This window comes from Sapajus apella, unplaced genomic scaffold (assembly GCF_009761245.1).
Source record: "Sapajus apella isolate SASKATOON/1434 unplaced genomic scaffold, GSC_monkey_1.0 scaffold20, whole genome shotgun sequence".
NCBI classification, from domain to species: Eukaryota; Metazoa; Chordata; class Mammalia; order Primates; family Cebidae; genus Sapajus; species Sapajus apella.
In genome coordinates this window covers 14,935,269-14,961,094 of record NW_022436960.1, presented here as the reverse complement: position 1 = coordinate 14,961,094, position 25,826 = coordinate 14,935,269, and the positions used below count along the sequence as shown (strand labels likewise).

The 25,826-nt window shown below is 43.6% G+C and overlaps 1 protein-coding gene and 2 long non-coding RNA genes across 3 annotated transcripts in view; 2 read left to right on the top strand and 1 right to left on the bottom strand.

The window, feature by feature from the left end:
- The window catches only part of KCNK10 (potassium two pore domain channel subfamily K member 10), a 141,015-nt gene that overhangs the window by 96,392 nt on the left and 18,797 nt on the right, over positions 1–25,826 (bottom strand). The gene's annotated exons all lie outside the window — the stretch shown is intronic.
- LOC116557909 lies at positions 683–25,560 on the top strand. The gene is made up of 2 exons (XR_004271751.1): positions 683–3,735; positions 25,492–25,560. It is a non-coding gene; the product is annotated as an uncharacterized LOC116557909 (long non-coding RNA).
- On the top strand, positions 4,132–7,479 carry LOC116557908. Its single transcript, XR_004271750.1, has 3 exons — positions 4,132–4,411; positions 5,788–5,789; positions 6,378–7,479. It is a non-coding gene; the product is annotated as an uncharacterized LOC116557908 (long non-coding RNA).

Sequence of the window (25,826 nt, the reverse complement as noted above, 5' to 3'; positions counted from 1 at the left end):
TTCTCCTGATAGCTGGGCTTTCCCTGAGGACACTGTCCTCTGAGTATGACTCTGGGGTAGAGGCTGATCAGTCTCCCTCACCCATAACATCAGGGTCACACTGTCCTGGAAAACCAATACCCCACATTCTTGTGTCAAAACCGCTGTTCCTTTGAGAACCATCCCTCTGGCTTCTCCACTTCCTACTCTTCCCCGTGGCCATCAGTGGTAACTCTGGCTGCTCCCCCGGTTTCCCGAAGCCTTCTCTCTGGGTCCTGCTTGCCTCCTGAGTGACTTCAGCATCCCACACACAACCCAGCCAAGACCCAAGCTTTCCATTTCCTTGAATTTATCACCATTACCATCATCTCCATTCCATTTCAACCACTGACTCAAGGCAGGTATCCCAAAAGCAGATCCTGGATAAGACTTCATATGTGAGTTATTTATTTAGGAGATGCTTCCAGAGAAACCATGACGGAGTGGATGATACAAACTCTTAGGATGGCCAGGTGCAGTGGCTCACACTTGTCATCCCAGCACTTAGTGGGGCTGAGGTGGGCAGATCACCTGCGATCAGGAGTTTGATGGCGAAACCCCATCTCTACTAAAAATAAAAATAAAATAAAAAGCCAGATGTAGTGGTGCAGCTACTTGGATAGCTGAGGCTGGAGAATGGCTTGAACCTAGGAGGCGGAGGTTGGAGTGAGCTGAGATTGTTCCACTGCATTCCAGCCTGGGCAACAGAGGGAGATTCCTTCTCCCCAAAAATAACCTCCTAGGAACATCCTGAGAAGAGGCTCCAGTAGACCGAGGAGAGTCCTCTGAAAAAGGCTGTAGGTACAGGCCAGAAGGGGAGAAGCCCCAGAAGCTGGAGAACAGGTACGCAGGACAAAACAGTTCTGGGTGACCCTGCCACAGCTCCGACAGCTCCCACTACAACTGAGTCTCCCTATGGCCATACCCTAAACCTTGTTATCACAAGAACTGTCTCTTAAAGAAGCTGTGATTGCTATGCTCTGATTTTTTGTGTCCTTCAAAATTCACACACTGAAATCTAACCCCCAATGTGATATGACTAGCAGGTGGAGACTTTGGGGGGTGATTAGACGGTGAGGGCTGAGCCCTCGTGAACTGGATTCATGCCCTTATGAATGAGAACCCAGAGAGATCTCTTGGTCCTTCCACCGAGTGAGGACACAGCAGGAAGACAGCTGTCTGTAAACCAGGCAGCAGATCCTTATCAGACACTGAGTCTGCCTTGATATCTTGATCTTCCCAGCCTCCAGAATCATGAGAAATAAATTTCTGTTGTGCAAAAACTTCTCATCTATGGTATTTCATTATAGCAGCCCAGAGGGACATGAAGACACTGACTTGAGCATTTTCCCCTTCCAGCTTGCTACCCCCATTTCTCCCTCATCATACCCTGCCTCTCCTTTCTCCTGCCATCATCCCCTCCCCGTGTTCGCTTTCTCTTCCCCATTCAGCTTGGATCCCACATTCAACACTGCTCTTTGGCTAACAGACTCAACTTCCTCCCCTTTTGCCTTTTCCTGGAGTTACCTGGAAATATCCCTCTATATTATTCCTTCTCTCTGCTCAGAGTCACAGGCTGCTGAACACTGCTAGAGAAACCAGGCAGCCTCACAGATCACTATCACACTAAGTCCACCGTTTCCTTCTTCAAACGGTCCTTGATGCCCCATGGCAGTCCTGCCTTCTTTCTCTGCTCGGTGACAGCCGTCATGATAAATGTCATGAAGACATTCAGGTATACCTCCCTATAAACAAACCCGAGATCGTATACAGAAATCCTACAAAAGGATTTTTCAAAGAAAGCCTTTAAACAGCAGTCTGTGTGCATCTAACACGGAGTATCATATGTATATATTTTTAAGCCATTTATGTAGAGTGAGGTTTGCCCTCACTGTTGCCTTTCCCCAGGTCACTGACATGGAGGCTCCACACCCCAGCACACCGTGCTTTGCAAGCAGCCTCAGCCATCTCCATTTGTCAACGTAGCTGCTGAGTGCTCCTGGTTCATTTCAAAGTCACCAAAACCTCCTACACAAAACTTACATGGAAAAAAAAATTTGGATGGTTCTTCCTTCACTGCGCCTACTAAGTCAAAAAAAAATAAACAAGATCCATCAAAGGGAGAAAACAGTTTCTACAAAATACCCTACCAAACAGCTTTGCATTTAAGCATCACCCCCTGAGTAATTTCCTCTGAAGAGGCTCCTCTAATGCATATCAGTGCTGCTGACATCGGCAACATTTCTGTGATTTACTGCAACTGCATCTATCAGAGGCTGGGAGTGGGCGCAGGTTAGAGGAAGAGAGAAATCTAAAACGGAAAAGGATACCCGCATTATTCCTCATGGGTCTAGTGAGACAGCAATGTAGAAAACCTACAAATTCATTCATCTGAAGACTAGGAGGTGTTTTTGAAATATTCATAACTCTGATTAGTGAAGTCTTTGAGGAATCTACAGACTTACTTAAAAAATGGGGAAGTCGATTCTCTTCAATAAAACAGCTCGGTGTCTTCCAAGTAACACCTAGGTTTGGGGTATAAAATGTGGCCGAATGAAGGCAAGAGTCAATGCTGCCAGAGAAATCTTACAGCTGAATCAACATTCTGAGGAATTTTCCATACCAAAGAGCTACTGAGCATAGGCTGAACCTGCCAGTTAGACAAACACCTCACTCCACTCCCCAAAATACTTTTCCTCATTAGTAATTTCTCCCACTAGAAGGTAAGTTCCTCCAGATGCCCCTTGAAGGTGAACCCTTTCATCTCTGAATTTTCCATGGTCCCAATCCCAGTGTACACAAAGAGCTCAATTAATGTTCATGGCATGAATTTGACAAATGTTTGCTGAGGGCCTATTGTGCTTGGGGCACCGGGATGCCAAGGTGATGAAGAGAATCCCTGCTGTCCAGGAATGGATGAACTGAGTGTGGGCGAGAGCTAACAGTACCTAAACCTCCACCCCTATGGAATTCAGAAGAGGCCCAGCACTCAAGGGCTAGAGAAGGCATTCAAAAGCTCAGAGAGCAAACAGACCCTTGCATAAATCATATGGAACTCTGCCAAACTGCTATACTGGTACAGAAGTTGGCTTCAGCATCATTTTCAAGGATTAATCCCATCTTCCCCATATGAGAAGTGTCCCTTTCCTAGACACTCAGAACCAAACCTATTACCAAAGCAGAATCTCCACATGATGGGTTAGTCACAATTAAGCAGTCATGTAAACATACTTCCATTCAAGAAAATCCCCAGTTATAAAATCATGGGACACTATTTAAAAATCTAAGACAAATTAGATACTGAATCCTGGCACATAGTAGAGTTCCCTAAATTCATGTGGAATGAAAGTACCACATGCATGCTTGCCATGTGAGTGAATGTTAAGTGTTGGTGCAAGATCTTTGTAAATAGCAAAGATTGAGGGGAAACACAAGATAAAAACCATTTTCCTAGATAGTTCAAACTAACCTTTGGGTTCAAGGAACAGAGTCTTCATAGAAAATTCTAGCTGATATTTAATTCATCAATACACTTTGGATTCAACCCATACTTAATTACTTGGAAATTGCCTCTGAAGAGGTCACTGGAAACAGTCTTGTGGTTATGCTTCCTCCACCTCACAGAAAGGAGAAGAAACTAAGGCTTAAAAACTAGTATAACCATCCTGGTGCAATGGCTCACGCCTTTAATCCCAGCACTTTGGGAGGCTGAGGTGGGTGGATCACGTGAGGTCAGGAGTTCAAGACCAGCTTGGTTAACATGGTGAAACCCCATCTCTACTAAAAATACAAAAATTCACAAATAATAAAAACTCAGGCTGGGCATGGTAGCTCACACCTATAATCCGAGCACTTTGGGAGGCCAAGGCGGATGCATCACCCGAGGTCAGAAGTTCAAGACCAGCCTGGCCAACATGCCTAAATCCCGTCTCAACTAAAAATACAAAAAAATTAGCTGGTTGTGGTGGCAGGCTCCTGTAATCCCAGCTTCTTCAGGAGGCTGAGGCAGGAGAATCACTTGAACCTGGGAGGCAGAGGTTGCAGTGAGCCAAGATCACACCATTGCACTCTAGCCTATTCAACAAGAGCAAAACTCTGTCTCAAAAAAAAACTGGTAGAAAATGATCAGCGTGACTATCTTGGAATTTGTGGGCATGTCGAAGAGTTCTCTGTCACTGGGAGATTTTTAATGGCCCCTCAGAAGCCAGTTTCACCTGGGCGGCCATAACTGAGAGGTGCCAAATTCAAAGGCATATGGGGTAAGTACCTGTTCCACAAGCACACCCAGAAGTGCCACACCACTCAGTTCACTGAGAACCTCCCATGAGACCCAATCCACGGTGTTCTCTAAGTTGTACCACAGTACTGGGGTAGTTAGTTTCTTTCCATTCAGGTACCAAAAGCTGCTAATTCTACCCACAGCACATAATGCAGTTTCTATCAAACCAGCCTTTGATGAGGACCTACTGTGTGCTCAGCTTACAGCCTCTATGATATCACACTCTCAAAGCTTTCCTCCACCCTCTTGTTGGGTCTTTTAAAATCCATTCTGTAGATTCTTCTTCTTCTGCCCAAACACTGGACTTTTGTGGGTTCCTTCCTGGACCCCTTTTGTTCTATTTCCTCTCCCTCTATAATCTCTGCCCACTTGCTGATGGCTCCCAGGTCTGTACACCCAGGCCTAAAATGTCCTTGGAACTCCAGCATCACACACCCAGTTGCCTACTATTGAGTATTATTTGGATAATTCAGGTGCATCTCATGCTTAGTAAGTGTAAATTACACTTGATAGCTGACCCAACCAAAAAGAAAGTCTCACCTCCCAGAATGATAGTATTGTTCACCCAATCTGCTCAAGCCAAATAGGCAGGATCCTGGGAGGCAGCCCTACTTTCTCTTGTCCCTTCCCTCCCCAATAGTTTGCTCATTTCTACCTCCAAAATAGACCTGGAAACAATCCACTTCCCTCTGTCTCCCTTACCTTCCCTCCAGGCGACCTGCTCCCTCCTAGGCTCCAGCCATAGCCTTCTCTCAGGTCTCCTCACTTCCCACTCTCACCCACTCCCCACCCACTTCCACAGAGCAGTCAGAAGAATCTTTTCAAAACCTAAATCCTCTCCCATTCCTCCTTGCTCAAACTTTTCAGAGCCTCTCACCATTGCATCTAGAATAAAATGCAAGTACCTTATCATGGCTTCCAAGGTCTGAGAGTAGAGCCTCTGTCCCCCCTCCAATTTCACCTCACAACATGTTCCTTTTCCCTCTGGACTCCAGTTTTCATTCAGTTCCATTCAATTGGACTTGCCACTTACACAGTGGCAAACCACTGGTGTAAGTCCAAGAGCCCAAAAGCTAAAGAACTTGGAGTCTGATGTGGGAGGGCAGGAAGCTTCCAGCACGGGAGAAAGATGAAAGCTGGAAGACTCAGCGGGTCTGCGCATTCCACCTTCTTCTGCCATGCGGGCAGCCAAGGGGATGGTGCCCACCCAGATTAAGGGTGAGTCTGCCTGTCACAGTCCACTGGCTCAAATGCTAATCTCCCTTCAACACCCTCACAGACACACCCAGAAACAACACTTTGCATTCTTCAATTCAATCAAGTTGACGATATTAACCATCACAATGACTTAACTTCTCCACTGTTCATGCTCTCAGCTAGAAAATGGGTATGATAAAGCAACTGCTTCACTGTATTGTACAAATTAAATCTGTAATACACATAGGGTGCTTAGAATATTGACTCTCTAGTAAGAGTTTAATAATCGCTAGTTGTAATTAATAAAGTCTACAAACTGGAACACGTGTTCCTGAACATTGAATGCAATGCCAACTAAATAAGTTTGCATTAAACTCATTTTGTGTCTTGTTTTGAATAGTGTTTGTTTGTTTGTTTGTTTTTGAGATGGAGTCTCCCTCTATCACCCAGGCTGGAGTGCAATGGCATGATCTCAGCTCACTGCAACCTCCACCTCCCAGATTCAAGCAATTCTCATGCCTCAGCCTCCCAACTAGCTTGGTATTACAGGCGCACACCATCATACCCGGCTAATTTTTGTATTTTTAGTAGAGATGGCATTTCACCATGTTGGCCAGGGTAGTCTAGAACTCCTGACCTCAAGTGATCTGCTCTTGACCTCCCAAAGTGCTGGGATTACAGGTCTGAGCCACCACACCTGGCCTGAATAGTTTTATTTTAACTATCATTAGGGATTGTGAGTGGCCTCTGTCTCTCCAGAGACTAGTTAATTGAAAGCCACCTGTATTTGTCTTCACCTTTTAGCATGCCAAATTCTTGTGGCATCTCAATATGCCCCGCAGCAATTAGCACAGGATCTTGCACAGAATCAAGATTCAATCAGTGCCCATTAAATGAGTGAAGGCTTAGCTGTTCTAGGGAGTCAATCTTTGAATTTCAATACAACTTAGGTTAAGAGTACCCAAGTCCTTTAATAAATAAAAGAGATCCTGATTTTAGAGCATGTCCAAATTTAGATGTGTACTGGATTCTTTAAGCCAGACAGGCTCATAGACTGTATTTACCAAAACTAGCCACAAGAATATCTCCTATTCCACATACTCCTTACTACGTGACTTTAATATTCCCCCCATGAGAACATAGAACCTATGCTCTCTCTCCTTGAGTCTGGACAGGCTTGTGACTAAAGCAGAAGTGACACTATGTGACCTCCAATGCTAAATAATGGAAGGCCACACCACTTCTTCCTGGTTCTTTTGGGATGCTCACTCTTGTGATCCACCTGCCACACTGTGAGGAAGCTCAAACTAACCCATGTGGAAAAACTCATTAATCACGTACAGATGTTTCAGACAACAGCCATGCTGAAATCTCAGCCAAGAGCCAGAATCAACCACCAGTCACAAAAGCTGAGATATCTCCAGTTGATTTCAGCCCCTATCCCCTAATCCCCACAAACACCTGTAGATTTCCCAGGTGAGGCACATCTTCCCAGGTGAGGCCCCAGACATCGTAGAATAGAGACAAGCCATCCTCTCTGTGTCCTGCATGAATCCCTGAAGCACAGAATCTGAGCATAATAAAATGCTTGTTTTATGCCATTAAGTTGGGATGGTTTGTTATGCAGCAATAGGAAGAGAAACAGCCTTTCATCTACATTGTGATAGAGGAATTGCTCACGAAAAGGAAATATGGCAAACACCAGGAACGGAACCCAAGCATCCTACACACTGACTAATACACAAGTTAAAACAAGAGTCTAAAGCAACACTCTTGTTATAACACACTGGATTAGTCCATTTTCACGCTGCTGATAAAGACATACCTAAGACTGGGTAATTTATAAAGAAAAAGAGATTTAACGGACTCACAGTTCCATCTGGCTGGGAAGTCCTCACAACTACGGCAGAAGGTGAAAGGCATATCTTACATGGCAGCAGGCAAGAGAGAATGAGAATCAAGTGAAAGAGGAAACCCCTTATAAAACCATCAGATCTCGTGAAGCTTATTCACTACCACGAGAACAGAATGGTGGAACTGCCCCCATGATTCAATTATCTCCCACCAGGTCCCTCCCACAACACGTGGGAATTACAGGAGCTACAATTCAAGATGAGATTTGGATGGGGACACAGCCGAACCTTATCACATACCCTACTCTTCCATCTATTGAAGTGAACCCTATGGAGAAAATATAATAGTAACATTAAAATTGCTCATTTATTGTTTATTACATACTAGGCACTACTCCAAGTGCTTTACATGCATTAACTCATTTAAATGTCAAAATAATTTTATGATCAAGGCATTATTATTACTGCATTTTACAGATGCACAAACAAAGCACAGAACATGCCACTAAGAAGAGACGGGGCCAGGACTTGAACCTAACAATCTGGCTCCAGAGTGCCTAATCTGACACAGGACACTAGATGCTTCTCAAGCCTTATGCCCTGTGAAAAATAATGTATGTAAAGCAGCTAGAACAGTGTTTGGCATTGTTTCCTTCCTTCCCCAACATTGATGCTACCATCAATTATCATCAATTAGATTGCCCTAAGTTCTTTTTTTATTATTATTTCCATAGGTTTTGGGGGAAGAGCTGGTGTTTGGTTACATGACTAAGTTCTTCAGTGGCTTGTGAGATTTTGGTCCATGCATCACCTGAACAGTATACAATGTACCCAATTTGTTGTCTTTTATCCCTCACCATCCCCCACCCATTTCCTCAAGTCTCCAAAGTCCAGTGTATTATTCTTATGCCTTTGCATCCTCATAGCTTAGCTCCCACTTATGAGTGAGAACACGTGATGTTTGGTTTTCCATCCCTGAGTTACTTGACTTAGAATAATGATCTCCAGTTCCATCCAGGTTGCTGCAAATGCCATTATTTCATTCCTTTTCTTTATCCACTCATTGATTGGTGGGCATTTGGGCTAGTTCCAAATTTTTGCAATTGCGAATTGTGCTTCTATAAACATGCATGTGCAAGTATCTTTTTCGTATAATGACTTCTTTTCCTCTGGGTTATGCACCCAGGAGTGAGACTGATGGATCAAATGGTAGTTCTACTTTTAGTTCTTTAAGGAATCTCCACACTGTTTTCCATAGTGGTTGTACTAGTTTACATTTCCACCAGCAGTATAGAAGTGTTCCCTTTTCACAGCATCTCTGCTAACATCTATTTTTTGATTTTCTGGTTATGACCATACTTGCAGGGGGTAAGGTGATATCACTTTGTGGTTTTGATTTGCATATCCCTGATCATTAGCAATGTTGAGCATTTTTTCAGATGTTTTTTGGCCATTTGTATTAGATTGCCACAAGTTCTAAAGCAAAAAGCATGTCCCTTCTAAAGCAAAATCCACAGCTCTAATGTTTTGTTTCACTCATTGTCCATTATTAATTTTTACACTTAGTTGTCCAATTAGTTGCTTGTCCAACTAGCAAATTAGACATGCTTCAAAGAGAAATCTTGTCTTCACTCATGCACACTCACATCCCAAATCTGCCTCTTCCTCTAGACTTATGCATCTCAATTCATGGTACTGCTATTCATCCAGGGCTTGGTCAAAAAGCCCAGAATAGTTTGTGGCTCCACACTGCCCTAACGCCCTAATGCCCACAGCTAATCCAGCCAACTCTACCTTCCAAATACATCCTGATTTCCACCACATTTTTCATTCCCACCTCAACCAGCCCATTAGCCATAGTGGTTTCTGCACAACAGTGTCCTAACCACCCAGCCAAAATGTAAATTCGATCCCTCCAATGCCCGCTAAAAACCCTCCAGAGGGTTCCCACTACACTCCCAGGAACCTCTAAACTCCTGTCCTTAGATCTCCAAATTCTGGCCACTACCCACTTCTCCACTTTCCTCTCCTACCATCTGTCCCTCAATACCATCCAGCCACACTGGTCTCATTTGTTCAAGTTAGCTTCAGTCTCAGAACAGAATGGGGGAAGCACAGAATCTCCAGTCTCAGAACAGAATGGGGGAAGCACATATGTTGTTCCCTCGACCTGGAACATTGTTGCCCAGACCCCTGCAGAGTAGCTTCCTCTCGGTGCTCAGAGTTCTACTCAATGCTACTTCCTCAGCGAGGACTTCCTTCCTCACCACCCACTGCAGAAGGGCCATTCTCTCCTCCAATCTCTCCCGAGCCCACTGCCTTGCTTGATTTCCTCACAGCAACTTAGTGCTAGCTGAGATTGCATTCTGTACTGATTTGCCCATTCCCTGTGTGTCTCCCTCATTAGAATATAAACTTCCCATCTAGAATATATGATTTAATCCATTTTGCTCATTGCTGCATTCCAGCACCTTGATCTATGTCTGCTACCTAATAGATGCTCAATAAATATCTGTCCAGTAAAATTAATGAATCCTCTTCCCAAATCCCTGGCAGTCAGAGATTAATAATTATTCACCTTTGTATCCCAAATTCCAAGACTAATTTCTATCCCATAGTAGGTAGTGAAAGAAAGAAAGACATAGGGAGGAAGGGAAGGAGGGAGGAAGAAGAAAGAAAAGAAAGAAAAAGGAGGGTTGAAGGAAGGAGAGAAGAGCTAGAAAGGAAGAAAGGACAGCTATGACATGTTGTTGAATTTTTCTGATTGTGGATTTTATAGAAGTAAAGTCTTACAACTCTCCAGCAGTTAAGTAAAATGTACTATGCATTTTGTCAATCATTATTACTGAAAACAATTACTCAGAATCAAATCTGTCCTAAAATATCCATGATGTATGGACACCCTGACTCTATCTGCCATAATTGAACAAATATTTTTCTAGTGGCCAATCTGTGAGTGTGTCTAACATGTAATGTCTCCTAAGACTGGGTACAGCCAAAGTGGTGGAGAGAGAGGTTATCCCAGGAAAAACTGAGACTGTATAAATCTGAACCCTAACCTGCATACAGCCCCAGCATGCATAGCCCCATCACAACCTGGTGCAGGGGAAGGAGATGTGGCAGAAGAAGAGTCGGCACTTCCTCCTTTGGCACTCCCTTGTGCCCCATGGCACACTCTGGGCAGACCCTCTCCATAACCTTCCCCCTCCTCTCCTGGTCATCCTCAACCCAGCTCCTGGGTTGGTCTCATTATAAATAACACCATTCAATCTACAGTCCAATCTTCACCCTACCTCTGCCCTCCACGTAAAAATGTCCATTTCCCTAAAGGAAATCCTGGCGAAGATCAAGAGTAACATGGCCTTTAGGATTCAAATGCTGCCTTTTCTTTCTGACTCATCCGAACGTACCATCTTCTTTGCCTTTTGAAATCACCAGGTGGTTTTTCTATTAATCATGAAAGAGGACTCTCACTGGGCTTCTTCTCTTTCTTTCACACAGTTCTTCAGGCTGAAGCAGTGCCCCATTAGCGTGGTGTAAGTGATCTTGGGGAGAATTCAGTTTGATGGAATTAATCATGCCCTCACGCAGTTTTTTAGATTCACTTGAAGACAAGGCAATATGTGCCCAAGTGCCAGGTCCATGAACTTGCAGCTTTGGGCCATGGCAGAAATGGGAGCAATGTTGCATCAGCCTCTCCTGGGAGCTCTGCCCACTGTCCCCAATCATAGCCACTTGTGTGATCTGCTCCTCTTAAGCTGGCCAGTCTTTAGCTACACACGAAGATAAGAAGAAAGCCTGAGAGTATACCCACCCATCTTTTAAGGGGGGCAGTGATTAATCGTTCAAGCTTAGAATCAGATAGACTTGAGCTTATGTCCTTAACTATGTGGCCTTGAGAAAATATTCGCTCTCTAAGCCTCAGTGTTCTTATCCTTAAAATGGAAATTATACCTTTCCCTTAGTGCCATGGTGAGATTTCAGCAAGAAAATTCACTGAAGTGCCTGGCACATAGTAAATACTCTGTAAATGTCAACTACCGTGATTATTACTAAGGGCATCATCCTCGTGTATCTATTTTGGCATAAGCATTGTGTCTTATTCACCTTGTTTGCCCAGCATAAAGCAGAGGCACACTGTATATATTTACAGGACAACTTTTAAAATAATTGGTTGGATCGGCAGAATAATGGTTGGTCCCCCAAAGATGCCCATGTCCTGATCCCTAGAACCTGTGAGCATATTACTCTACTACTTTACAAGGCAAAGGGATTTTGCTGATATAATTAAGTTAAGGATTTTGAGATGGGAAGATGATCCTGGATTATCTGGGTGGCCCCAACTTAATAACAAGGGTCCTTATAAGGGGGAGGCAGGAAGGCCAGAGAGAGGAGGGATATAAGGACAGATGCAAAGGTTACAGGGATGCAGCCATGAACCAAGAAACATAAGCAACCTTTAAAAGCTGGAAATGGCAAGGGAAGGATTCTCCTAAAGGCCCCAGAAGGAACTCAGCCCTGTGGACGCCTTGATTTTAGCCCCATATGACCCACTTAGGGAGTCTAACATGCAGAATGATGTGGTAAACTTGTGTTGTTTTAAGCCATGCAGTTTGTGCAACTTGTTATAGGAGCAAAAGAAAACTAAGGTAATCAGCGACACGTTCTAGGTGCTTGCTCTGTGCCAGGCACTGTGTATATTTCACATGAATGCCCTCACTAAGCCTCACCGCAGACCAGGATGGAGATTTCACTCTTGCTCCAACTTTACAGATGGAGAAATTGAGACCCAGGGAAGTTAGGTAATTTGCCCAAAGCCTCAAAACTTGTAACGGATGGAATGAGACTGACCTCCTAAGCACTCTACTATGTGCAAAGATAAAAACTTGCGGATAAAAAACCTTTTGAGAAAATTCTTGCCAATGTCCCTATAAGATACAAAGCCCTAAGCTAACATGGCCACAAGAAAACAACAAAATTGTTTCCGCAGGTCGTGCAGTTGCTAGATTCAGAGCCAGAAGACCTTTTCATTCACACACACACACACACACACACACACACACACACATACACACACACACACACAGCAAAAAAAAAAAAAAAAAAGCATCCACTATGCAAGTTGTGCAGAAGCACAGCATTCATCAGAAGCTTGTAGGTCAGCATCAGGAAGCAGGCAGAAAGGTATTAATGTGGCAGAACTGTGCTGTAAGAAGAGGCCCACCAGGACAGCCCCACATGTGGTCCCTCTGCAGCAGAAAAGGGTGGCACCTGGACTATTTTTACTCCCACATGTCTTGTACAAACTGTTGCTTTCACCAGCAGAAAGTCATGAACAAGCAGAACACCGCAGAATTGTAAATAGTGGGAAACTCTCCTGGCCGTGGGAAACCACGGTTGGCTTTCTCAGGCACAGGGGTTTTCTAAGTGTGCGCAGGAACCAGCCTTGAGCACCCTGCCCCACGTTTCCCATTACCCCAGTGGAGCACCATGTCACCTGCTTTATATATTGGCCTTTCTTGAGAGCTTTCATTCAAAGAGAAGCTTTCTCTATCACAAGGCAATGCTAAGTGAGTCCCTTCCTGTAGTCTTGGGGTTTATACTGAGACCCCTCAAAACTGAAGACTGAGAATCCATCTATGCAGAGCGTGCTAAGATGTGGTTAAACTGGTCTCTAACCCATATAAGAGAATTCACTGGAGAAAAAGCATTTCTTAGCAGAAACGAAAACACGGTGCTGCAGCACTATGGCAAATGAAGGAGCAGCAAGAGAACTGCTCAGAGATCAGAGGGGTTGGCAGAAGGGGGTCTCAGCCTCTGGAACCCCAGCTGTGTGCTTGCTGAACTGCGTACTTCATAGAATGCACTGCCGCAGGTAGGAACAGGAGAGATTTGTCTGAACTCAGTCTGCCACATTCACTGTGCAATTCCAGAATACCCGTGAATGATGCCCTCTGGAGATGTGCTATGGGACAGCCCTGGGAAAATCAGACATGGATGCGCAGTGCTCAGCCTGGAATGCAGGCCCCATATACAGCAGCACAAAGATGCCTACTGGTTCTCATGGGCCACATAAGCACTGGATGGGGGCAGAAGCTGCATCAGAGCCTTCAGAAAAAGGCCTTCCCCAAGAAGTCCATCTACTTGAGGAAAAATGTTCAGGGTACACTCAAAGCAGAAGCTGAGGGGGTCGGGATGTCATAAGAGGCCAGCCAGGGAGAGCATCATCTGTGTCTGTAGAGGAAGGTCTGGGGGTCTTCACAGGGTGGCCAAGAACTCACAAAAGCTGGACACCTGCAAGACGGATGCTATTTTATGACTAGAAAGAATCATAAGAAGCACCAGTTAAGTAAACCACCCTTGCTTTCCTGTCACCTTCTCTCTGCCACTTGACTCTGGTGGAGTCAGAACCAGCAAAGACAGCAGGAAAGGAATCTGGATGAGGAGGAAAAAGGAACAGCCACGGCCTCCGCCTTCCCTTTCCCACGGCTGATCTGCGGCGTCTCGGGCCAGGCCTGGCCTATAGGGAAGGGAGAGCTTTGTGGTTTTGGTTTTTTATTGTTGTTTTTTGAGATGAAGTATCCCTCTGTCACCCAGGCTGCAGTGCAATGGCGCAATCTCAGTTCAATATAACCTCTGCCTCCCAGGTTCAAGCCACTATCCTGCTTCAGCCCCCTGAGTAGCTGGAATTACAGGTGCCCACCACCATGCCTAGCCAATTTTTTCTATTTTTAGTAGAGATGGAGTTTCACCATGTTGGCCAGGCTGGTCTTGAACTCCTGACTTCAGGAGATGCACCTGCCTCACCCTCTGTAATCCCAGAGTGCTGGGATTACAGGTTTTTTTCTTTGGTTTTGTTTTAGACAGGGATTGGCTCTGTCACCCAGGCTAGGGTGCAGTGGCTCCATCTGTGCTCACTGCAAACTCCTCTTCCTGGTTCAAACAATTCTTATGCCTCAACCTCCCAAGTAGCTGGGGCTACAGGCACGTACCACCATGCCCCGCTAGTCTTTGTATTTTTAGTAGAGACAGTATTCACCAGGTTAGTCTCAGACTCCTGGGCTCAAGTGACAGCCCGCCTTGGCCTCCCAAAGTTCTGGGATTACAGACACGAGCCACCTCACCCAGCAGAAAGGAGAGCTTTGAATTGGATGAGAGGTTGATGTTTTGGTTCAAAAAAAACTGCACTTTTGAATAACTGAAAATAAAAAGTAAAGTTTTTATTTCTATTTTACTTGATTTGATTTTTAAAGTGCCTGGAAAAGCTATAAGGTATTTCTGGGTTATCATCCAGGGTTGGCCTTACAGGGCAAGTATCAAGGTGGGAGCAGAGGATAAACAAAGCTATTTATGATTTGTACTCTCGACAAGGCCCGCCAGTGTAATAACCAGTTATGTGGCTTTAAAAAAATTTTTTTAAACTGCTATAGCCGCCCCTTCTCATTATGGATTCATATATCCATTATATATTTCCAGCCCTACCCTCTAAATTCCAGACTCCTGTCTCCAACTGTCCAGTTGATATTTCCACTCAGATATTAACAGGCTTCTCAAACCCCACAGAGCTAGAACAGCATAGTTGATTTTAAAATAATAAAATCCCTCCATTCTTACCTATCTCAACAAATGCTACCACCATCCTCCCAATTTGCTCAATCCACAAGCCTAGGAATCATTTACAATTCCTTTCCTTACCATCTTCAACACGTATTTCATCAGCAAATGCTGTGGATTCCAACTCCAAACTAGAAGTCAAACCCGTCCAGCCCCTCCATCTCAACACAGCTACTCTGCTTGTTCAAGCCACCATGACTCCTTCCTGGGCTTCAATACCTCCCAACTAGCATGCCTGGTTCCATTCTTCTTCGCCTCTCCCTCTTCCTCCTCCTCCTTCTTCTCTTTCTTCTTTTTTAATGGACAGAGTCTTGCTCTGTTCACCCAGGCTAGTGTGCAATGGTGCAATCATAGCTCACTGTAACTTTGAATTCCTGGCCTCAAGCGATTCTCCCACCTCAACCTCCCAAGTAGCTGAAGTTACGAGTGTGGACCACTGTGCCTAGCCCTGTTTCCATTCTCAGCCACCCTTTCCCTACATCATTCTCCCAGCATCCCTGGCCGTGGCATGTTGTGGCCACAGTACCAATTTTGCTTAGGGAAACCACTACAGCCCACTCTCAGCCCTTGGGTTGGGCTTTAGTGGGCTTCTCTCTTGGGCTCCATGAGTGAAGCACACAACCCAGCCTAACCCAATCAGCACATTCAATCCCCCTAATCACCACCAAGATAATTAAAGGATGAGTATCTGACCCTAGACAGCCAAGCAGGACCAAGAAAATGCCATTGCAAGATTTTTGTTTCAGCCTTAGGGAACGGAGCTTTTGCCCTCCTGAAGTATGTAAATCTGGAAGAAAGAGGAGGGTCTGCAGCCTTTGGCAGCCAACTTACGATTTCCAGGTTGGAACTTGCCTGAGAATAAAGCAATGCAAAGAAGACGAATCAAGAAATGAAGAACTAGACAGTTCTGGCTGCATGATCTGAGCCCTAGAATGAGGTTTGCCTAGACCGTTCAGTTACGAAAATCAACAATTCTCTTTTGGGCTGGATCCCATTTGGGCTGATTTCTTGGGTACAATGTATCTAGTGCAATGTATCGAGCAACAGATACACCGGCTGGTCCAATGACTATGCCTATGCCCATGACGCTCGGGCCTCAAGCAATCCAAACATACAAACGTCCTCATAGGGCTACATGGGCAAAGGACCACAAGAGATTCTGACTGCTCTTCAAAATACCAATTCCCGCAGCAAAGTATTGCCTTTAGGATCAATTCCAGACTTGAATATTGCCAGCTCTTTCTTCACCTAAATTTAATGCAACTTCAAGGGCACGGTCCCAATCTTCCCCTCTCAGGTATTCTAATAATGTTGCTTTCCAGCCTTAGAAAATACTGAAATGAAGACATCAATGACCCTGTATACGTTAAGAATTTCTCACTGTGCATTCATGAATATTCTAAATCAGAATACGCTAATTCTCTTCAATGTATTTCTCGTATGTGTTTCCTCATATATTTGTTCTTATACTGGAAACTCTGAAAGACAGAAAACGAGGCTTTATGACCCTCTTCATGAGACACCTTGAGCCAGACAAGTAGTTAAGTACCTATTGATGACAAATACAGCCGTGACAAGTGTGATAGTAGCCTTGTTCCATGTGTCATTAGAGAGGTTATTGTTCTGACCATTCAGTGGAGATAATTTCCCCTAAATTAATAAAATTGACTTTGTTCTGTCACCCTTGTGGGAAGGGATTAGACACAGGCTTAGCTGAACAAATTGGAATTCTTCTTAGTTCCCAGATATGAATAGCCACCTTGGGCATTTGAAAGCTTGGGCTCTTTCTCATCATTTACAAAATGTTTCTTGGCTCTTCAGTAGTAAACCCAAACATTTTAAATTTCCTTGAGATTGTGGCTCACACCTGTAATATCAGCACTTTGAGAGACCAACGTGGACAGATTATTTGAGGTCAGGAGTTCAAGACCAGCCTAGCCAACATGGTGAAGCCCCATCTCTACTAAAAATACAAAAATAAGCTAGGCATGGTGATGTGCACCTGTAGTCCCAGTTACCCAAGAGGCTGAGGCAGGAGAATTGCTTGAACCTGGGAGGCAGAGGTTGCATTGAGCTGAGATCCCGCCATTGCACTACAGCCTGGTTGACAGAGCTAGACTCCATCTCAAATAAATAAATAAATTTCCTTGAGATCCACATGGGACCAAAATCTAAAGGGAATCCATTGGTAGGAGAAACCCCCACTAGTATTAGAAACATAATTAAAGTCATTCATTAGCTCCCAACTATGGACTGTGAGCTCATCCATTCAGCAAGCTCCTCTTGGGATCACAGGCTTTATTAAAATATCCTATCACTGAGTTCCAGAGTCTTAACTACAACAGCACTTCTGCTCTTTGGGGGGGTCTAATTAAAGTAACAAGTTGTTAATCCTCGGCACTTAACTCACCATGCTACCAGCTCCTTCTCTGGGCCTGCTGGGCAACCATCCTCCTGCCCCAGTCTAGTCCAGTCCACACACCTGGGCTATCCCCAGAGGAAGTTATTCCAGGTGTTGGTAGAATCTTGCTCAGGAACCCTAATGTTAGATTCTGAGGCTATTTTATGTAACTCTTCATACTCGGGCCCTGTTTGGTTTCTGAGACCTCACTTGACTGGACATAAAGTAAATGCATGTTCTCAGATTTGGGGAAACCATGCAGCATGTTGGAACTGGAGTAGACCTTGACGCTCCATGGAGCAAAGCCTGAATCCTGGTTCTACCATTTCCTAACTGTATGACCTTGGACAAGCTATTTACCCTGTCTGAGCCCCACACATGAAACAAGGATAATAATGATGATGAATGAATGCTTATCTTGTAGAATTGTTATCATTTAAAATAAGTGTTTCTGAAGTGGATAGGACACTTGATAAATGCGTGTTGCTGCTACCACTGTAACTTTGTTGTTCACTTTGTTACCATCATTAGGTACACACACCAACCCTAATCTCTCTTGGTATGAGTCCTATCTCCCAGGCTGCAGCTGTTTCTCTTTCCTCCTGCTCTGTTCTGATGTCTGGCAGAGTGGCACTGCAATGAATTTATGTGGCAGGCCAGAAAGAGAGAGAAGATGCATAGACATGAGGCATTGGAGAATTTCTCTCCATCCTGCTGTTATTGTCTACACGGCTTGAACCCACTGGATCTGCATCCACCTTCTGATTCTTTTCTCTTAGACCTGGATATCTGGGCCTCTGAGTCCTAGTGTCCCGGGACCAACATCAATGCCTAAAACTAGAGGCTTAACATTAGTAGTGAACTCCAACTCCAAATGGGACCATTACATTGGCCAAAGCATGGTACCAATATAGTATTGTACAAATTGCTTCTACCAAATCAAGACATTGTCAATTACAAAACACATCATTGTCTTATGTACCTCTTAAAAATTTAAATTGCCAATTAAATTACGAGATATTGCTAGTAAGACACATTCTGATTTCAAAAGGGTAAATAATTCAAAAATGCATCTAAGAATTAATGTAGTACAAATAGACCATTTCTCTCGGAGAAACATACAAAGTACAAAATATGGCTCTTGTTCCAATTTCTGAGTCCTTCACAGAGCCTGGCAGGTAGTAAATACATTTTTGTAAATGAATAAATATATGCATGAATAAAAAGATTTCCAATCAGCCCATTATAATGAGGTTCTATCATTTAAAAAGGAAAGTTGCCACAATGGAAAAATCAGACAAAAAAAATTGAAGTTAAATATTCATCATTTCACATTTAAAATTCGCTTAAAAAAATAAACCTCACTTCATATTGCTGCCACTAAGGTTGGAGACCTAGATCCATTAATAGATTTCAAAAATTTAGTGTCTACTTAATAGCCAGTTTCAAAGTAGACACCATTTTTAAGTGCAGTATCTGGGACCATAAAACGTAAGGTGTGTATTCAGAAACATCTGGCAGAATTCTCAGGGCACAGTTTTGGTTCCTATTAGCTAGGAGACAGCGCTGGCATTTTTGATAACAGAATACACATCCCCTTAACAGTAACTTCTCCTTTCATTTGTACCCTAAATTCGCTGTCAACTTCCAGCCATTTCCTGGCACTTAACCAATCCCGGTGATGATGGAGATGAAGGCCGGTGAGTCACGATCCCCAAAGAATTTTCCTTTAAAAGAATTCAGCCTCCACTTCCTGCCCAGAGCAGCTCCCAAGAGTTGTTTTGCCCTATTTGTTGCAGTCAGCATTGGTGCATTTCATCCCAGGTACGACAGAGATAGACATTATATAAAATAGATAAAGAAAGAAAAAAGAGGAAAGAACTATGTATGAAAATGAATGGACGTGACAGATGCAGACTTAGACGTTTCTCTGGGGAAATTTCCAGTGGGCCACCCTTCTCTTAGTTTTGCAGTGGGAATACCAAATCTCAGACCTGCTCGTTATGACTTCATCTGCTCTTTGCTTAAAGGTATGCACAGGAGAATCCTTTCAGTGTAAAGACAGAATTGCATCTACAGCCACCAACCGTAAGATCTTTTTAGGTAGAAAACAAGGGATTGAAATAGAGGAATACTGGTATGTGAGTATCCTAAACATAAGGAAATTGAAAAGGAAATATCTACCCTATGTATAAAAATGAGTTACTCGAATGACTTTTCACAGAATATTGTTGGCCAGTTTCCCAGGACACAGTACCTTGTACAAGTCAAAAGTAATAATGCCCATTTTCAGTGCAACCTCTGCACCTCTCCGGCATGACAGTGCAAACAGAAATTGTATGGCTATTTATCCTTGAGTATACTTAAAGACAAAAATAAAAGGAATTAACTACAGTGTGGACTGCCTCTGTTCTTTCACAGTGAATAATCTGTAAAATGCTTCCCCTCCTCATCCATCACCTACTGGAACTGTAATCATTACCTTCTTTCCCCCACCATACAATCACCATTCTCTACTACGCCATGCCTCATAGATGCCCCGCCTCTCCTACTTGTAATTTGAGAGAAATTATTGACTCCACTGTGCCGGTGGCTAGCGGGTCCTCACCCCTCTCACCGACTATTTAAACCTTTCTTTTTCACTCCTCCAGTGGCCCCCTAGCCCAGACTTTTGTCATGGTGACCACTCGCAAGTGCATTGTTTCTCATCCAGATTGCTACAGTTTCTCCCTAAGCGTATTTGCCTTGCAGTTATTCATCCCTCTGATTTAAATTATGTATGCCCAGCTAGTGACTGGGCATAATACATAATTTAAAATAGCCTTTCATGACTCCTGATTGTCCATGTAAATAAATTCGTGTTGAACGTGGCATGTAAGGTATCCATAAGACCCCAACCTTCCTTTCCACCTTCATGCCAACATCACCACCAAACACCTGGAGACTTGCTCTTCTCCAAACAGGTGACTTAGTCTCCCTCCCTGTTGTCATGATGATGTCCTTCCCTCTGCTGAACACCCTCCATCACTGCCTTTTGCATGATCCCATCTTTTAAAGTCCATCTGAAATGACACATCTTCTAGGAAGCCTTCCCTGGTCCCCAAAGCTGGCAATGAACTCTTCCTCCCCGTAAGTGCTGAATACATGTCATTGCATCTCTGTTATAATCCTTATTCCATTCTGCCTCCCATTTCATATTTTGGTTTCTTTATACTTTGGTTTCTTCATACTTTGGTTTAACACTCGCTAAGACACTTCAATTTCTTTAATATCTGCAAAAGCATCATATAGTATCTGGCAAATACTTGTTGAAGTGAACTGAATTTGAGGAGAGCTTACCCTTGGGTTCCAGAGTGGCCGCTCACTCAGCTGACCACTGGCAGAGCTGATACCAGATGGCTTATCTAAAAGCTGCTCCACATGGCAGAGATTGGACTTGCCGGGCCTGCATCTCACCTTCTCATTGGTGTGCCATTCTCTCCCTGCTTGTTCCAAATATATTAAGAGTAAGGACTGCATCATATTTTCATCTCCTCTATCACAGGGGCTTACGCACAGTAAGCATCTAATAAATGTAGCTGATTCACATTTATTCAGTTGTATCATGTCACAGTTAGAAAGCTATAACAGTGCTTTGGGTATTTCCAAAAGTGTAGCACATGAACCATAGTTGGTACACAAGATAGCATTAGGTAACGCACAGACAAAACCTTTTTTTAATTTAATGTGCATTTGAAAAAATAGAACTAGCACAGAATACTTATGACTTCATAGGTACTAGTGCTTGGGGTAAGGCTATATTTATTTAAGTTTTAAGGGGTTAAATGTAAAGGAAAACATTAAGTAAACAATGATAAGTTTTATTGCATAGGGCAAAGCGAAATTTAAGTTTTTAAAAGTGAAGTCAACTTACAGAAAAATATTAAGTATATAGTGATACAGCTGATATCTAAATACAGCCACCAAAAAATTAAAAAGTGAAGATGGCACAGGAAAGGCTGAGGCTTAAGAAACCCTGCCCTAACTGATATGTCCAGTTTGAATTTGGTTTCGCTCCCGAATGCACCCACTGTAATATTTATCCCTCACAAATATTCCTCCATGTAACATTAGCTCTTAGAAACCCCCAAAGAGCTCCCAGCCAGCCTAATTTCACTTCTTCTACCGATAGTTCTCATTTCCCTAATTCTCTTTGCCAAAGTCCCCTCTCATTCCTCCCCTGTGGGTCTCAGCCCTTTCTATCCCTTGGGCAAAACTTACAAATATGCACCATCTTACAAGTGTTTAAAACCATCTTCCTCCCCTTTCTTCTCCACCAATCCACATATATTACCTTCCCTGGGTAATGAAAGTTCAAAACCACCCACTTCTACTTCTCGTTCTTACCCATCTCATGCCACACGTTCTTCATCAATCACATTAACTGTTTTTACCTGTGAATTGCATTTATTCACATGTATGTTTCACCACTCCAATTACACTGTGAAGTCAGCAAGGGCAAAGACTATGTCCTTGATGTCGTGTGAGGTCTCAATTAGCCGACAAGAGTACTAAGCATATACCACAAGGACTAAACATATGTCTCATAATAGAAGAAACTAAAAGCCAACATGTCCAGAAAACATCTGAACACTGGATGCTCTACTAGCCTGCCAAACATGAAACTTGGTTGAGGAAGCACCTGCTCACTACATCATTCAAGTGGGGTTCTCACTGCACTCATCACTGGATTCATCCCTAATGCTCCTTTTAAAGAACCCACCTATGCTTTCAAATGAATTGAATGAACGGAGTTCAGACTTCCAAAATACAGAAGGTTTTGGACTGAACGTTACTTTTATTTATCATACGTTTTAAATAAATAAGAAATCAGGTATCCTATATTAGACTTCCTTTTCTCAATCTGTTAAGGGGTCTTCTCTCGTCATCTGAGCAAATCAGTCAGACCTAAGTTAGACTCTCAACTCTACTGTTCACTAGCTCCAAGACCTTGTGGAAATTTATTTACTCACATAGCAAGCATTAATTGAAAGCCACCATGTGCCAGGCACTTTGACTGACCTCCCGAAGCCTCAGTATTCTGAGAATGGGAATAACATTCCCTGACAGTAAAGACATTGTCAGGACATTTAATTTGTCAGGATTAAATATGATAATGTACACAAAACGCCTGGCACTCTTCCAGGTTCATAGAAACAATAATGTTAGTCCTCACTGTCATTACCACCATCATCATCGTCATCATCATCATCATTATCTCGAGTTGTTGTAGAGCCTTTAGGGCTGCTAATTAAGCTCTCCTTCTTCTTCTTTTTTTTTTTCCCCTCCTTGACTTCATGGAGATATGATTGTAGTGTTTTTAAAATTTCGAAATTTTATTTATAAATTTTTTAGTTTTAGTTTACTAAACAAATGGAAATTTTTTTCAAGGAGTTAGAGGCATAATGCAGAGAATCCTAACAGTATGCTACAACAGAGGGTGCCCAGCAGGAGTGGGTGGTTAGAGAAAGCTTCTTGGGGGACATGACATTTGGACTGAGATTTCAGAGGCGAGGAGGAGCCAATCCTATGAAAACTGCACAGAAGACAATTCTAGGAGAAAAAAAAAAAAAAAACAGGTCCTACAAAGGCCCTCAGATCATAAGAAGCCTGTTTTATTCAAGGCAGAAAGACATGCAGCATAGGCTGGAGGAAGACGGCTCAAGACCAGCCTTGGAAAGGAGGTCAGCACAGCCAGCACTCAGGGTGCTGCAGGCCAGCATCAGAAAGCAGATTTTATGCCAAGTGGAAAGAGGCACTAATAGAGATTATTAAACCGAGGGTCAAGAGAAATCGGATTCATATTTTTAAAAGATCATTGCAGCTGCTCCACAGAGGATCAATTATTGGGAGCAAGGGTAGAAGAAAGGCAGCCAATAAAAAGGCCATGTCAGCTATCCATATACAAAGATGCATGGAATGAGGGTGGCAGGAGCAGAAATGGAGAGAAACAGATTCTGGATGTGTTCTAGATATCGTAGCAGGCAGAACTTACTGCTGAGTGGAGTACAAAATGGTAGGGGTGGGAAAGAGAGGACTCACATAACATGCCCGGGCTTTAAGCAACTACAGAGATAGATGGTGGTGCCCATCAATGAGATGGGCAACTCATTCAATGAGATGAGAAACCCTTGAGAGAAGCATGTTTAGGAGGGAAAATCTACAGTCCAGTTTTAGGATTTGTAGTTGGAGGACCACAAGACACATGATGAAATGTCAACGAGGCAGTTGGATGTGCAAGACTAGAGACACACACCTGGAAGTGACGGCATATACATGATACAAAGGGACTGCTGAGATCACTCAGGAGAACCCACAGATCGAGACGAGAAGGACCTCAGGTCTAACCACTTGGATATTCAACCTATTAGAGGTAGAGCAATGGGGAAAGAGTTAACAGAAAACAGAAGTGGCCAGAAGAGTTAAAAGAAAACCCAGAGGGGCCGGGTGCGGGGACTCACGCCTGTAATCCCAGCACTTTGGGAGGCTAAGGCAGATGGATCGCCTGAGGTCAGGAGTTCAAGACCAGCCTGGCCAACATAGTGAAACCCTGTCTCTACTAAAAATACAAAAATTAGCTGGGCATGGTGGCTAACCCCTTTAATCCCAGCTACTTGGTAGGCTGAGGCAGGGGAATAGCTTGAACCTGAGAGGCGGAGGTTGAAGTGAGTTGAGATCACACCACTGCACTCCACCCTGGACAACAGAGAGAGGCTCTGTCTCAAATAAATAAATTAATTAATAATAAATAAATAAATACATCCCAGAGGAAATGATGTCACAAAGCATGTGATGGAAGTATAGTTCTTCAAGAAGGATAGAGTGGCTGTCTGTCAAAACTGCTGGGAAGGGTCAGGGAAAATATGGCAGACACTGCCTGGCACTTTCACCTTAGGCCCTCCCCCTTCCTTGCTAACAGATCCAATTTTGGTTAAATGACAACATTTCAAAGAAGATGGGTCCCACTCACAGACTCAGGGGATGAATTTTAATTGGTCCAAGCCGATAAGGGTAATACGATCCGCTTTTGCCAGGGATGAGTTTAGGGGGTAATACACAAGAAATGTGCATGAGCTCGCAGGGAAAAAAGCATCCTCCATGATCAAAAGAAAAACATAGAGGCCACTTCACTCCCTTCCCTGCTTTTAGACGACATAATATCTGCCGACGTGATCAAGGGAGGCAGGGCAGGAAACAGGGTCCTTGAAGGTGTTATGAAACAGCCAAGCCAAGCCTGGAGCACCCTTGTTCAGTGAGAACATAACTCTCCTCACAGTCAACGTCCGTATTGTGTAAGCCACTTGTATCAGGACATTCTGCAACATGTAGCTGAAAGCATCCTAATTGATACTTAAGATAAAAGGACAGAAAGGTGATGCAATGTCCATAAGTGATCTCCAAAGGAGCAGCCCCTGAAAAGTGGTGGTGGCTTAGAAAGAATGTGAGGGGAGGAAGCAGGGACGGTGACTTCAGACAACTCTTTCCAGCAATTTTGCTGTGAAAGGAATGAAGAGAGGCTGGAGGCAATGTGGGGTCAAGGGGGATGACACAGAAGCCCATGTGTACACTAGTAGGAATATTCAAGCAGAGAAGGAGAGATCGGTTGTCCAGGAGAAAAGAGGATGCCTCAAAGAGCGAAGGGGTCCCCAGCATAAGCAGATGGCCTTAGATAGGAAAAGACGCCCTTCATCCAGAGAGGAGTAAAGGCAGGGCGGGTGGGTGTAGATGCAGGTAACCTAGCAGACTTGATCCGGGGAAATGAGGTTGTTTCGACCAATTGCTTCTTTTTTATTTTAAATGATGTATGAGGTGTTCAAAGTGTAAAATGTTTCTTAAGACCTATCTAAAAAAAACTCCCTCCAATGAGAGGCTCTTCCTGAATCGCACACTCAAGTCCCTCCTTCACGCTTTCACAGCACTCCCTTCTGGAGTAGGGGTTCTGTCTTGTGTTACAATTTGAGTTCCTTGTGCCACCAGAATGGACACTCTGTAAGGACAGGGACCATCTCATTGGCATCTCAGTATCAATCAAAGAACCTGGAACACATGTTTAATAAATATATTGAGTTGCACTTTGGTAGGGTGAGAAGGGGGATCACTTGAAAACAGGAGTTGGAGACCAGTCTGGGCAACATAGTGAGGCTGTCTCTACCAAAAATAAATGAATAAATACATTTGCCAGGTGTGGTGGCATGTACCTGTAGTCCTAGCTATTCAGGAGGCTGAGGCAAGAGGATCACTTGAGCCCAGGAGTTTGAGCCTGCAGTCAGCTAGGATCACACCACTGCACTCCAGCCTGGGTGACTGAGCAAGACCCTAGCTCTCAAAAATAAAATAAAATGAAATAAAAATACTGAATTGAAGTAGAGTCTTACTGTAAAAAGGTAAGAAAGACAACTGACCTCACTATTCACAGATAAATATT